The sequence below is a fragment of the Hakea prostrata genome, chromosome 1, assembly GCF_041222555.1.
Source record: "Hakea prostrata isolate BN-2017 chromosome 1, UWA_Hpros_2, whole genome shotgun sequence".
Taxonomy (NCBI): Eukaryota; Viridiplantae; Streptophyta; class Magnoliopsida; order Proteales; family Proteaceae; genus Hakea; species Hakea prostrata.
In genome coordinates, this window is record NC_142600.1 from 44,900,536 (window position 1) to 44,912,354 (window position 11,819).

An 11,819-nucleotide genomic window follows, 5' to 3' on the forward strand; every position below is an offset into this window, starting at 1 on the left:
GTACTTGAACCATCGTTTCTTTTCCGCCCTTGATTCATTTGATACGAATCGTTTTGTCTCTTGGGAGATTCTATTTAAACTCTTCGTGTCACATCCTCCCAGCCGGTACCCTATCTGGCATACCCGAGAGTGTGATCCACAGCCCGAAGATCAGGTATCGAGTAATCAACCTCCCACATAAACAATAACATAATCATGAACAATCATAATAAAAGTGCAGAAGATAAACCATAGATCCAATAAGGAAAGAATGAATCATATATAAATCAGAGTACTAGATATAATCAGAGTGTCAAAAACAGATATGTAAAGTGAGGCAAAATCCCACTCTACAACCAGCGGAAAAGTAGCTCTAAAAGAGAATAAACTAGACTAAATCTAATCCCAGTAGCAAGTACAATGGGTAACTAAATTGTTCTCCACTTTATAGACAACATCCCTATAAGTATAAATCTCATAAACAGCACAAGGACGCTTCCACTCCATGGTCGGACTAAGCATCGTACGAAGCATAACCACTCGCGGGATCTTCAGTGTAATTGTTGTAACCGCAATCACCTTCCTGGAGATATGCCTCATCGCCTTGCACTTCTTCATAGGGACCGTCATAATATTCAGTACCTGCAGAATAGTCTAACAAACATTGTACAATAAAGGAATGAGTTTCAAAGAAACTCAGTAAGGCAGTTAAAATCCATAATAACATAAATGGCAGGATTTCAGAACAAACATAAATGCAATATGATCTAAGACAAGCAATGAATGAATGAATCTAACTCTATGTATGCTGGTCTCTATCGGCAGACATGCTTTAAGTCATAGCACCGTACTTCTTTAGGAAGGTCTCAATCACTCATCATCAGTTGGTAATGGGTCCGGCATCCCTCGGGACATTCCATGGCTGGGGGTTAAGTCACCACTCTCTCACATCACCATTGGTCTAAGTACCGGCGCATGTCAGGGTAAAACCTAGCCAAATGCAAGTCTTCTACTTAGTTACATCAAGTCAGATCCAGATACGTCCATTCCTCGTCCCTGACGATCCTTTCCGGTATCCTTCACACTAGAGTCCTCATAGTCCCTGACTACGGACTCATCAACCCTATTGATCATCCACATATGGTAAACGGGAAGCTCTCACGTCCTCTCACGGGTTGGTTACCGGTCTTGAGCGCCCGTGAGCCCAAGTCTAACCATATGCAACCCTACCAATAAATGGCCCCCACAATGTGATTCCTGTCCTCTCACGGGTTGGTTACCGGTCTTGAGCGCCCATGAATCCCCATTGCTACCACGGGTCGTTCGGTCTCAATACCCCTCCGATTAGGGTCTGACATAACAGGACATCCTAGCCAAACACTACTAGACAATCCTAGATATGTCATCCAACAGTTTAGGAAGGTGTCCAGAGGGCATCTCCGGAAACATCCCATAATATTCCCGTAGTAGTCCAAGGACAGAAGTGTCAAAAGGACACCTCTCCTTTCCAAACCATACTTAAGCATACACATGCATCAATTCATATCATCACATATATGGTAACTTCATATATGGAAAGAAATCAATAATTACAATCACTTTGTATATAATTGGTAAGTAAATCATACATGAGTCAATTCAATATGAATAAGTAACGCTACTGATATCAAAGTTATGCAACAGTAGTTGTTTGTGAATTTTAAAAGTAACCGCAAGCGCACGGTATCGTGTAGCTAACGGGTCGATCTCAAGGAGATATGCCACTTATAATTCAACTTCTTAATAGTAATGCGAGAGTGGAATGATTCAATTTTTTTGTTAACTAATTAACTAAATTAAATGATCCTAATCTATACGTCTAATGCAATCGAATTGAAACGAACAATAAATTAAACACAATCAATGCATAAATAAAAGACAGGAAAATGCAGATGCAACACCACCCGTCACCAGAAGCAGAGGCACGACTGTAGGCTTGCTCCGGTTATGTGGTCCGAGATTATGAATGAATAGGCAGAAAGTAAATAACAAAAAGTAAATAACAAAGCAATAAACAAAGCAATAAAAGGAAAGGAAATAACTAAAATGCAGATGCAACACCACCCGTCACAGAAGCAGAGGCACGACTGTAGGCTTGCTCCGGTTATGTGGTCCGAGATTATGAATGAATAGGCAGAACAATAAATAATGCTGAAAGTAAATCCTAAATTAAGAATATAGAGGGGTAGATAGAAGCGGGAATGGAGGGAGGAGAGAAGATTAATAAAGAAAAATTACTTACTTGCGAATTGAACAAATGATTCGAATCTCAACCAACCCTAACAACCAGATCTAGATCTAGAATGATCTAAATCTGCAATTGCTAGACCCAGAGAGAAACGAATCTAAAAACTTGAAACTTGAACTTGAAACTTGAACTTGAATTGCATTACATAAAAATTAAATCTAAACATTGAATCTAGAAATTTAAAATCTCACAACTGCAAGCAAAGAAAACTAGAGAAAACCTTAATAAACTAAAGAGAGAAGAAAGAATGCTTCTACTAAGCTCTAAGACACGTTCTCCTTTGATGGAATATGATCTCCTTTTATAGAGTTTACATGAGATATGAAGTACGGCTGAATTTGAATAAAACTCAGGGTTTCTATCTGACTCATCCAATTAGGGTTTTGACGTACTAATCGTGCCGACTTAGAGAGATCAGATGCATAATCCCACCGTTGGATTTGAGGTTTAAGTAGTCGTGAAGCTCTCCTCCAAAAATCAGCACGATCGGACATCGGATGACCGTTCGATGAAGGGTTTGATCGAAACTGGACAGAGGCATTCAAAAACGGGATTTTTGCTTCATCCTTATCTGAATATAATTCTTTTTCCTCTTTTTCTTTCTTTAATCAAATCCCAAATAAGATATTGAGGTATGCAAGGACTCTTTTCCATCTGGACTCTCTCAATAATATCTTTGTAGATTTGATTTAAAATCTCAGCCGTAGATCAAATTTGTCTTCTTTATCTCTTCAATATTTCGGAGTTGGCCCGTAATCACACATCTCTAGCCCATCATGCTCCAGATCGGGCCCATTTTCGCATTTGAGAATTTGAATGGACTTCTTGACGTGTAAAATAGCATGATTCAAGCCCAAAACTCCAAATATTTGCTTAAGTCTTGAAAAGTCCTAAAATCTGCAAAAACAACATAAAACCCAAGGTAACTCCATTCTAAGTGTATAAAATGCATGCTTTATGCCTTAAGATTTCACACATAAATGTGTTCATCAGATTCCCCCACACTTAGACTAAGCTTGTCCTCAAGCAAAAATTAAAGAAAAATACAAATGCAGGTAAGAAACTAGTGCAACAAAATAAATTTTAACTCACTTTCGTAGGAATCACGGTTACACTTAGCATGTGCAACAGGCCTTTAAACCACTAGGTTACCCCTAGAGGACGAGTTTTGTCTCGTGGATGTTTGCAGTGAATGTACATCCAAAATTCCAATTTTAGCTCAAAATAAAACATTGCAAATTCCAACTCTAACAATTGGTAAGTACTCATACAAGATCAATAGCTATGACAATTTTTCTCACCATTGATTTAAGATCCCCCACACTTGAACTTTATTACCCCATATTGATTCTTGAGACTTAGCATATATCTCAATCAAGGACTCACCTTATATCTTTCAAGTACACCTCTCCTTTAAGCAAAACCACTCATAAAGTAAGGGGACCAAGGACTAAGGTTTTGAAGTATTTTTGACCAAACAATTTTACCAAGGCATTGATGACACTTGTATTTATTTCTCCTTCTTTTTTTTTTTTTTTTTTTTTTTTTTTTTTTCTTTTGAGTAGTGAACTCTACATTACTCCACTACGGTTGGCTTGAATGACATGGTGGAGCAGACACCAGAAACCCAAGTTACTTTGTAGCTTTGCTTTGCATATGCCCACATAGACAGTGATGCGAGAGTTCTTTTCAATAATCTCCTTCCTAAGAGTTTCGATCAAGTCACCTCGATTCCTGAGTCGGAGTGCCCTGTCTAGTTCCAAGGAATTCAACTTTTACTTTCTACTCTTTTTTTTTTTCTTTCTTTCTTCTTTTGTCATGCCATACACAAAATTGATCTCAACTTCTAGCCAAAGAAACAAGGACCCACAAAACTCATAGATGGTTCAACGCCTTAAGTTAAGGGCCTTTTATTTTTCTAAGGAAAGTCTCATCTCAACATATAGACAAGTTACCTTCCTCTCAACAGGGTTTTTATGTGTTCATGATGGGTACCAAAATCACTCTCATTTCACACATCATAGAAATTGAAAGAATATGTATAATAACCAAAAGTCAAAGTTAAAATCTACAACGCAGCTATACCCCCCCTACACTTACGTAATGCAATGTCCTCAATGCATGTATGCTAAACAAAGAAGACAAATGAGGGGTATACCTTTAAGTCAAGATGTACTTATCATGGGAAACTTTAGTCTTATCTTCAATATCAATGTATGATGGGGAAGGCACTCCAAATAAGAAAAACCGTGAATTGAAAAATCATCTCTAAAGATCTCAAGAAAAACATTCACAATGTTAAAAAAAATTCTCATCATACGTTGAGGTTTTCTAGAAGGTTTTGCATCTTTCATAAGATGAATATGATGTTGTAAAATGGAAGAGCTTAGACCTTTGATATTTGTGATAGACCAACCCAATAGTTCTCTATTATTATTCAACAGTGTGATCAACTCTTCTGCTTTGTCAGAAGTTAAATCAGAGACAACAATAACAGGAAGAGTATTATCTTGTTCCAATAAAGCATACTTCAAATTAGAAGGCAGCTCTTTCAATTCTAGCTGAGGAAGTTCAATTATTGAGGGCTTGGGAATGGAGATGGAGATGGATAGAGGTTCAATAGGCTCCAAAGGTGTGTGAAAATTTAAAACTTCGGAAAAGAAAGTTTCACTATCATCATCCAACATATCCATACATTCTTGAAATTTAGAATCAAAATCAATCTCAAAGTTGGTAATCACATCATTAGGAAAATCAAAAGATTCCTCAAGCATATTGATCTCTTCTTCTATTTGTGGTTGTTTCCCTATCCTGAACATATTAAACTCTACAGTTTGATTTCCAAAAGATAATCGTAAGAGGCCATTTCGACAATTGATTAATGCATTACTAGTAGCCAAAAATGGTCTTCCTAAAATTATTGGGATTTCATCCTTGATTGAAAAAGGTTTAGTATCTAGCACAATGAAATCAACTGGAAAAATAAATTCTCCCACTTTCAGTAAAACATCTTCAACCATCCCTTTAGGAATCTTAATTGACCTATCTGCCAACTGAAGAGTAGTTCTAGTTGCTTTCAATTCTCCCAGTCCTAGTTGCTTATAAACATGGTAAGGCAAAAGATTCACACTTGCACCAAGATCAAGTAAAGCATGTTCAATGTGTGTATTGCCTATGACACAAGCTATGGTGGGGCTCCCTGGATCCTTATATTTGGCTGCTACAGGTTGAGTAATTATGGAACTAATGTTACCTGCCAAGAACGCCTTTTTGGGAATGCTAGTGATTCTTTTATGAGTGCATAAATCTTTCAACACTTTTGCATAGGCGGGGATCTGAGATATGACATCCAAAAGAGGGATATTCACTTCTATCTTTTTGAAGACATCAAAAATTTTCTCCATAGTTGCAATCTTCTTCTTATTCACTAGACGACTAGGATAAGGAGCCTTAGGAACATAAGAACTCTCATTTGAAATTTGTTCTTTTCTCATAGTTTCTGATAGTGGTTCACCAAACTTAGGTACTGCTAAAGCAACTGGCTCATCCTCAACTTCTATGGGTTTCTCAGACAAACCCTCATTACGAGATACTTGAACATTCTCCTCATCACAGTGGTCACTAATCTCGCTCTTTTCATTAATATGTGACTCACCTGTTAAATACCCTTTCCCACTTCTCAATGCAGACACAGAATTAATTGAAGCTAAAGAAGAATGGGAGGATTCAACTTGGTTGACTTGATTTTGTGGTCTTTGTTGAATCTGAATCCTAGGATTTAACTCAGGTTGGCTAGGCATTTTACCTTTTTCTCGCTCAGATAAAGCACTTGCAAGAGTGGAAATTTGTTTTTCCATATTATGCATAGAAGTCATGAAGGTGCTGGAAAGTACTTCCATATTCTTCTCTAAGGAAGAGAGACGAGAAAACTCTGGATTGTTACCTCTGTTGAAACCAGGTGATGATTGATTTTGTGCAATGTGAGGCATATGAGGCACAATAGGTGGATTGACAGGCCTAGCTAAATTGACATTCTGGAAATTTGGGGTTTGAGGGAACTGGACATTTGGATTATAAGAAAATTGGGCATTTTGCTTTTGAGGGGCACCAAAGTGATTTTGTGTGGAATAATTGCTTAATCCATTTTGGTTTTGCCCTTGAGACCATGAAAAGTTAGGATGATTCTTCCACCCAGGATTGTACGTGTTGCTGTACGGGTTTGGAAACATCGCACTGACATTTTCATGATGGCCTCCAGAATAGCTAGGACATTCCTCAATTACATGTGTAGGAGATTGACACCATGCACAATTAGCAATAGAATTGTCAATAAAATGTGCTTTACTTGGTGATGGTGGTGCAGCCTTAACTACCAAAGTCTCTAACTTTTTTAAAAGATTATCTATTTGTACTTCCTTATGAACTTGGCTATTAACAAAATATCCCCTACTAGTCTTTTCAGATTCTTGGGTTGACTCCCATTCTCTAGTTTTATCTGCTAAGTCTAAAAGAAATTCCCAAGCTTCGGAATCATCAGTGAATGATGTAAATCCTGTGGGGCACATAGATTCTAAAAGTTGCTTGCTTTGATAATCGATACCCTCATAAATTATTTGACATAAATGCCATAATTCTATACCATGGTGAGGGCATTCTTGGAGAAGGCTTTGAAACCTCTCCATTACCTTAGCAAAAGACTCACTGGGTTTCTGACGAAATTGAAGAATATCATTTCTTATTTTATTCGTCTTAGAGAAAGGAAAGAATTTTTTCAAGAAGAGGACAGTAAATTGTTCCCATGTGATAATGCTATCCCTAGGTAAGCTATAAAGCCACTTTTTAGCTTGATCCTTTAATGCAAATGTAATGAATCTTAGTCTTACAGCATCATCAGTGAGCTGTTGTACCTTCATAAGGACACAAACCTCCTCAAACTCCCTAAGGAACAAGTATGCATCTTGATCAGGTAACCCATGAAATTGGGGTAACATAGATAAATAATGAGATTTGAGCTCAAAATTATTACCCCTCACTTCAGGTAAACGTATACAAGAAGGTTGTGCAGATCGGGTTGGATAAAATCTATCCCTAAGACTCTTAGGTGGAGGTGGTGGAGGTAGTGGAGGTAGACCTTCCATGGTCAAGTTAGACACTCGGACAATTCTATTTGTAGAATCTCGAGTCCAGACACACATGCACTAACCACTTAATGCAATTAATGACTCTTATGAAAGAATGAGATTTTTTTATTTTTTTTATAAAAATAAATTAACTAAAGAATAAAAGAAAAGAAAATAACGAAAACAAAAGGAAAGTAGTGAATTTCCCACCACAAAGATTGAAACAATGATTCCAAAGCTGTAAGGTTACCGTATAGCTGAGCGCTTATAGGTTTGACAGCAAGGGAATCCGTATAGTCTTCGGAGCCACCTACAATCGAATCCGGGGATTACCGGTAGAGTGGGGACTACTATACGTTTTTGTTTCTACTCAAGTTAAGAGTAATATCTTTGAATTTTTTTTTTTATTTTTTTTTTTTTAATCACTTCGATTTACCTAAGAATGAGAAAAACAAAGTGGACTAATACCTCCCCGGCAACGGCGCCAAAAACTTGTTTGTGAATTTTAAAAGTAACCGCAAGCGCACGGTATCGTGTAGCTAACGGGTCGATCTCAAGGAGATATGCCACTTATAATTCAACTTCTTAATAGTAATGCGAGAGTGGAATGATTCAATTTTTTTGTTAACTAATTAACTAAATTAAATGATCCTAATCTATACGTCTAATGCAATCGAATTGAAACGAACAATAAATTAAACACAATCAATGCATAAATAAAAGACAGGAAAATGCAGATGCAACACCACCCGTCACCAGAAGCAGAGGCACGACTGTAGGCTTGCTCCGGTTATGTGGTCCGAGATTATGAATGAATAGGCAGAAAGTAAATAACAAAAAGTAAATAACAAAGCAATAAACAAAGCAATAAAAGGAAAGGAAATAACTAAAATGCAGATGCAACACCACCCGTCACCAGAAGCAGAGGCACGACTGTAGGCTTGCTCCGGTTATGTGGTCCGAGATTATGAATGAATAGGCAGAACAATAAATAATGCTGAAAGTAAATCCTAAATTAAGAATATAGAGGGGTAGATAGAAGCGGGAATGGAGGGAGGAGAGAAGATTAATAAAGAAAAATTACTTACTTGCGAATTGAACAAATGATTCGAATCTCAACCAACCCTAACAACCAGATCTAGATCTAGAATGATCTAAATCTGCAATTGCTAGACCCAGAGAGAAACGAATCTAAAAACTTGAAACTTGAACTTGAAACTTGAACTTGAATTGCATTACATAAAAATTAAATCTAAACATTGAATCTAGAAATTTAAAATCTCACAACTGCAAGCAAAGAAAACTAGAGAAAACCTTAATAAACTAAAGAGAGAAGAAAGAATGCTTCTACTAAGCTCTAAGACACGTTCTCCTTTGATGGAATATGATCTCCTTTTATAGAGTTTACATGAGATATGAAGTACGGCTGAATTTGAATAAAACTCAGGGTTTCTATCTGACTCATCCAATTAGGGTTTTGACGTACTAATCGTGCCGACTTAGAGAGATCAGATGCATAATCCCACCGTTGGATTTGAGGTTTAAGTAGTCGTGAAGCTCTCCTCCAAAAATCAGCACGATCGGACATCGGATGACCGTTCGATGAAGGGTTTGATCGAAACTGGACAGAGGCATTCAAAAACGGGATTTTTGCTTCATCCTTATCTGAATATAATTCTTTTTCCTCTTTTTCTTTCTTTAATCAAATCCCAAATAAGATATTGAGGTATGCAAGGACTCTTTTCCATCTGGACTCTCTCAATAATATCTTTGTAGATTTGATTTAAAATCTCAGCCGTAGATCAAATTTGTCTTCTTTATCTCTTCAATATTTCGGAGTTGGCCCGTAATCACACATCTCTAGCCCATCATGCTCCAGATCAGGCCCATTTTCACATTTGAGAATTTGAATGGACTTCTTGACGTGTAAAATAGCATGATTCAAGCCCAAAACTCCAAATATTTGCTTAAGTCTTGAAAAGTCCTAAAATCTGCAAAAACAACATAAAACCCAAGGTAACTCCATTCTAAGTGTATAAAATGCATGCTTTATGCCTTAAGATTTCACACATAAATGTGTTCATCAGTAGTATATCATTGTAAGAATCTAATTAAGGAAACATATCAATGATATTCAAATATAGAAACTAGATTCATGCTATCTATGCAATTAAGGAAATAACCATCCTTACCTTTTATAACTCGCAAAGAATCCTAAGAAATCAAGTAAGATCTTGGCAAACTTGAGAAGAAGGTCCTAAACAAGTGTATACAACATATTAGGAAAGATCCCTAACATAAAAGATACCAAAACATCCAACACAGACCAATTCTGGAGTTGCTGTACTCATTGGTCGAGTGGATTGGTCGACTGGTCCAGTCGACCAATCAGTTGACCAATGCAGACAGTAGCCTAAAAAAAAAACAGAGTTTTAAGATATGAAATCAAAATTTGGTGGTTCAAAAGGGTACTAATCAAGGGGTAAACTACATCAGTAGTATCCTAACATATAGGGGACCTCAAAACACTAATCAAATCAGGCCATCAAGATCCAAATTAGGAAACAAAAAGTTACCATAATTAGATCAACCATGGATCTTGAAGATTCAAGGTAGAAATCAAAGACAAGAACAATAGGCGGATGGATCATTGCTTCAGGTAAAGGTATCATGAAAAGCATACTTAGATCTTCAAGGAAATAGGCTTAAAAGCATAAATCTAAATAAGGAAACAAAACCTACCATATATGTAACTATCATGATTCATGAAGAACACATAGTATGGTAGAAGAGAACAACTAGAGATTGATAGATCATGGATCATGAAAAGAAAACACAGCAATTGACTACTAACATGAACAATATAGAAGATCCAAGGAGATCAGAATTCAAATCAGAAGTTAAACAAAGACTAGATCATGGTTTGATCATGATTCCTTCAAAAGCTTGCAATGATCATGGTTAAGATCATTGTTCTAGCCATTAATCCTTAGGATGATCATGAGAGACAAGTCCAGAGATGTTTGCAATAGAGAATGCAGCATCTCCTCTACTGTCTCAACTCAAAAAGGAAAGAAAATCAGAGATGGAGGAGAAGAAGAGAGTATAGACATACCTTTTGATGCAAAAGGAAGAGTTCCGACGAAGATCCGTCAAGAAAATCACCAAGGATGCAAGGGAGATGACTTGCAGAGGTCTTTGGTTCGTTCCAAAGAGTTTGGAGGCAGCAAATACGAAGTAGACTCGAGATTGGACTTAAATAGAGCAACCAAGACCTAATTGCCAAAGACAGCACTCATTGGTCGAGTGGATTGGTCGACTGGTCCAGTCGACCAATCAGTCGACCAATGCTGACAGCAATTCCAAAACAGGGGATTGAAGACCCAGATCAAATCCAATCCTAAAGGGGTTTTGCACACATAACAAATGACTTACCTAATAGGTAGAAATGCCTTCAAACCTTGATAGAGAGCACTCCAAGTCCATCAACTAATCCGATCTCCATCAAGATTCAGTTTCCATAAATAGAACTTCATCATCAACTCTCATGGATTCAAAGCCAGACACCAAGTCCTCCACTGGGATGGCCCAAAGCTGACTTCTTACTTTACTTCGGGTCACTGGACCTACAAATAACAAGGTTTCCGGGTCAAGGTTAGGGCTGGGTTTTACACTTCGCTTCTCCTCCTTCATTTATTTCTTCATTCTCCATGTCTTTCAGTTGTGCGAAGTCAAGAACTTCTTTCTCAGAGGCTGAAACTTGTAGAAGAAATGGAAGACTTTTTTTTTACTGATTGATCGAGTAAGTTTGCTTGCTACTTCTTTCAGATTGTAAGTATCTTATAAGTTGAAAAAATCTGCATTCCGTTGATCAATGGATTTAACTGGCAGTTCTGTTCTTGCTACAGTGTCTTCAAAGCATATTCCAAAGGAGGAACCTGAAGGCGTGGCCAAAGAAACTTCTACCTCTGCGTCTAAAAGACCAATCCATTCTGGCGAGGAGGTTTACAGGCCTCCCTGGAAGTTGTGAAGGTCTGATCGAGTCACGGACAGCTTTGAAAAAGCCTTAGAATGGTGTACTCTTGCCCAAACACCAGCCAAAAGCAAAGCTTTCGATTCTATTTCTGATGACGCCTTCTTGAGGTCATTCGTCACGTAAGTTTTTTTTTTTGGGTATAACTTTCACATTTTTCTTCTGTACTTCTAATTCCGAACGAAACTCTCTTGGTTGCAAGAGTTTTGTTGATTGTTTCCACAAGTAGGTGGAGGCATCCTATCAGATCGGGAGAATTCATTTTGATATTTCCAGGCTTCGGGCAAAGTCTTCGGCCAAGGATCGGGAGATTCAGCGCCTTCGAGACAGACTTTGGGAGGGGAGATTCAGCGCCTTCGAGACAGACTTTGGGAGGAGGTCAAGGTAAGGAACATTGAGA

General features: G+C 37.7%; 1 non-coding gene across 1 annotated transcript; it reads left to right on the forward strand.

The window, feature by feature from the left end:
• The first annotated feature begins 6,901 nt into the window (after window positions 1-6,901).
• On the forward strand, window positions 6,902-7,008 carry LOC149029028 (small nucleolar RNA R71). The gene has a single exon (XR_016171337.1). It is a non-coding gene; the product is annotated as a small nucleolar RNA R71 (small nucleolar RNA).
• The last annotated feature ends 4,811 nt before the right edge of the window (window positions 7,009-11,819 follow it).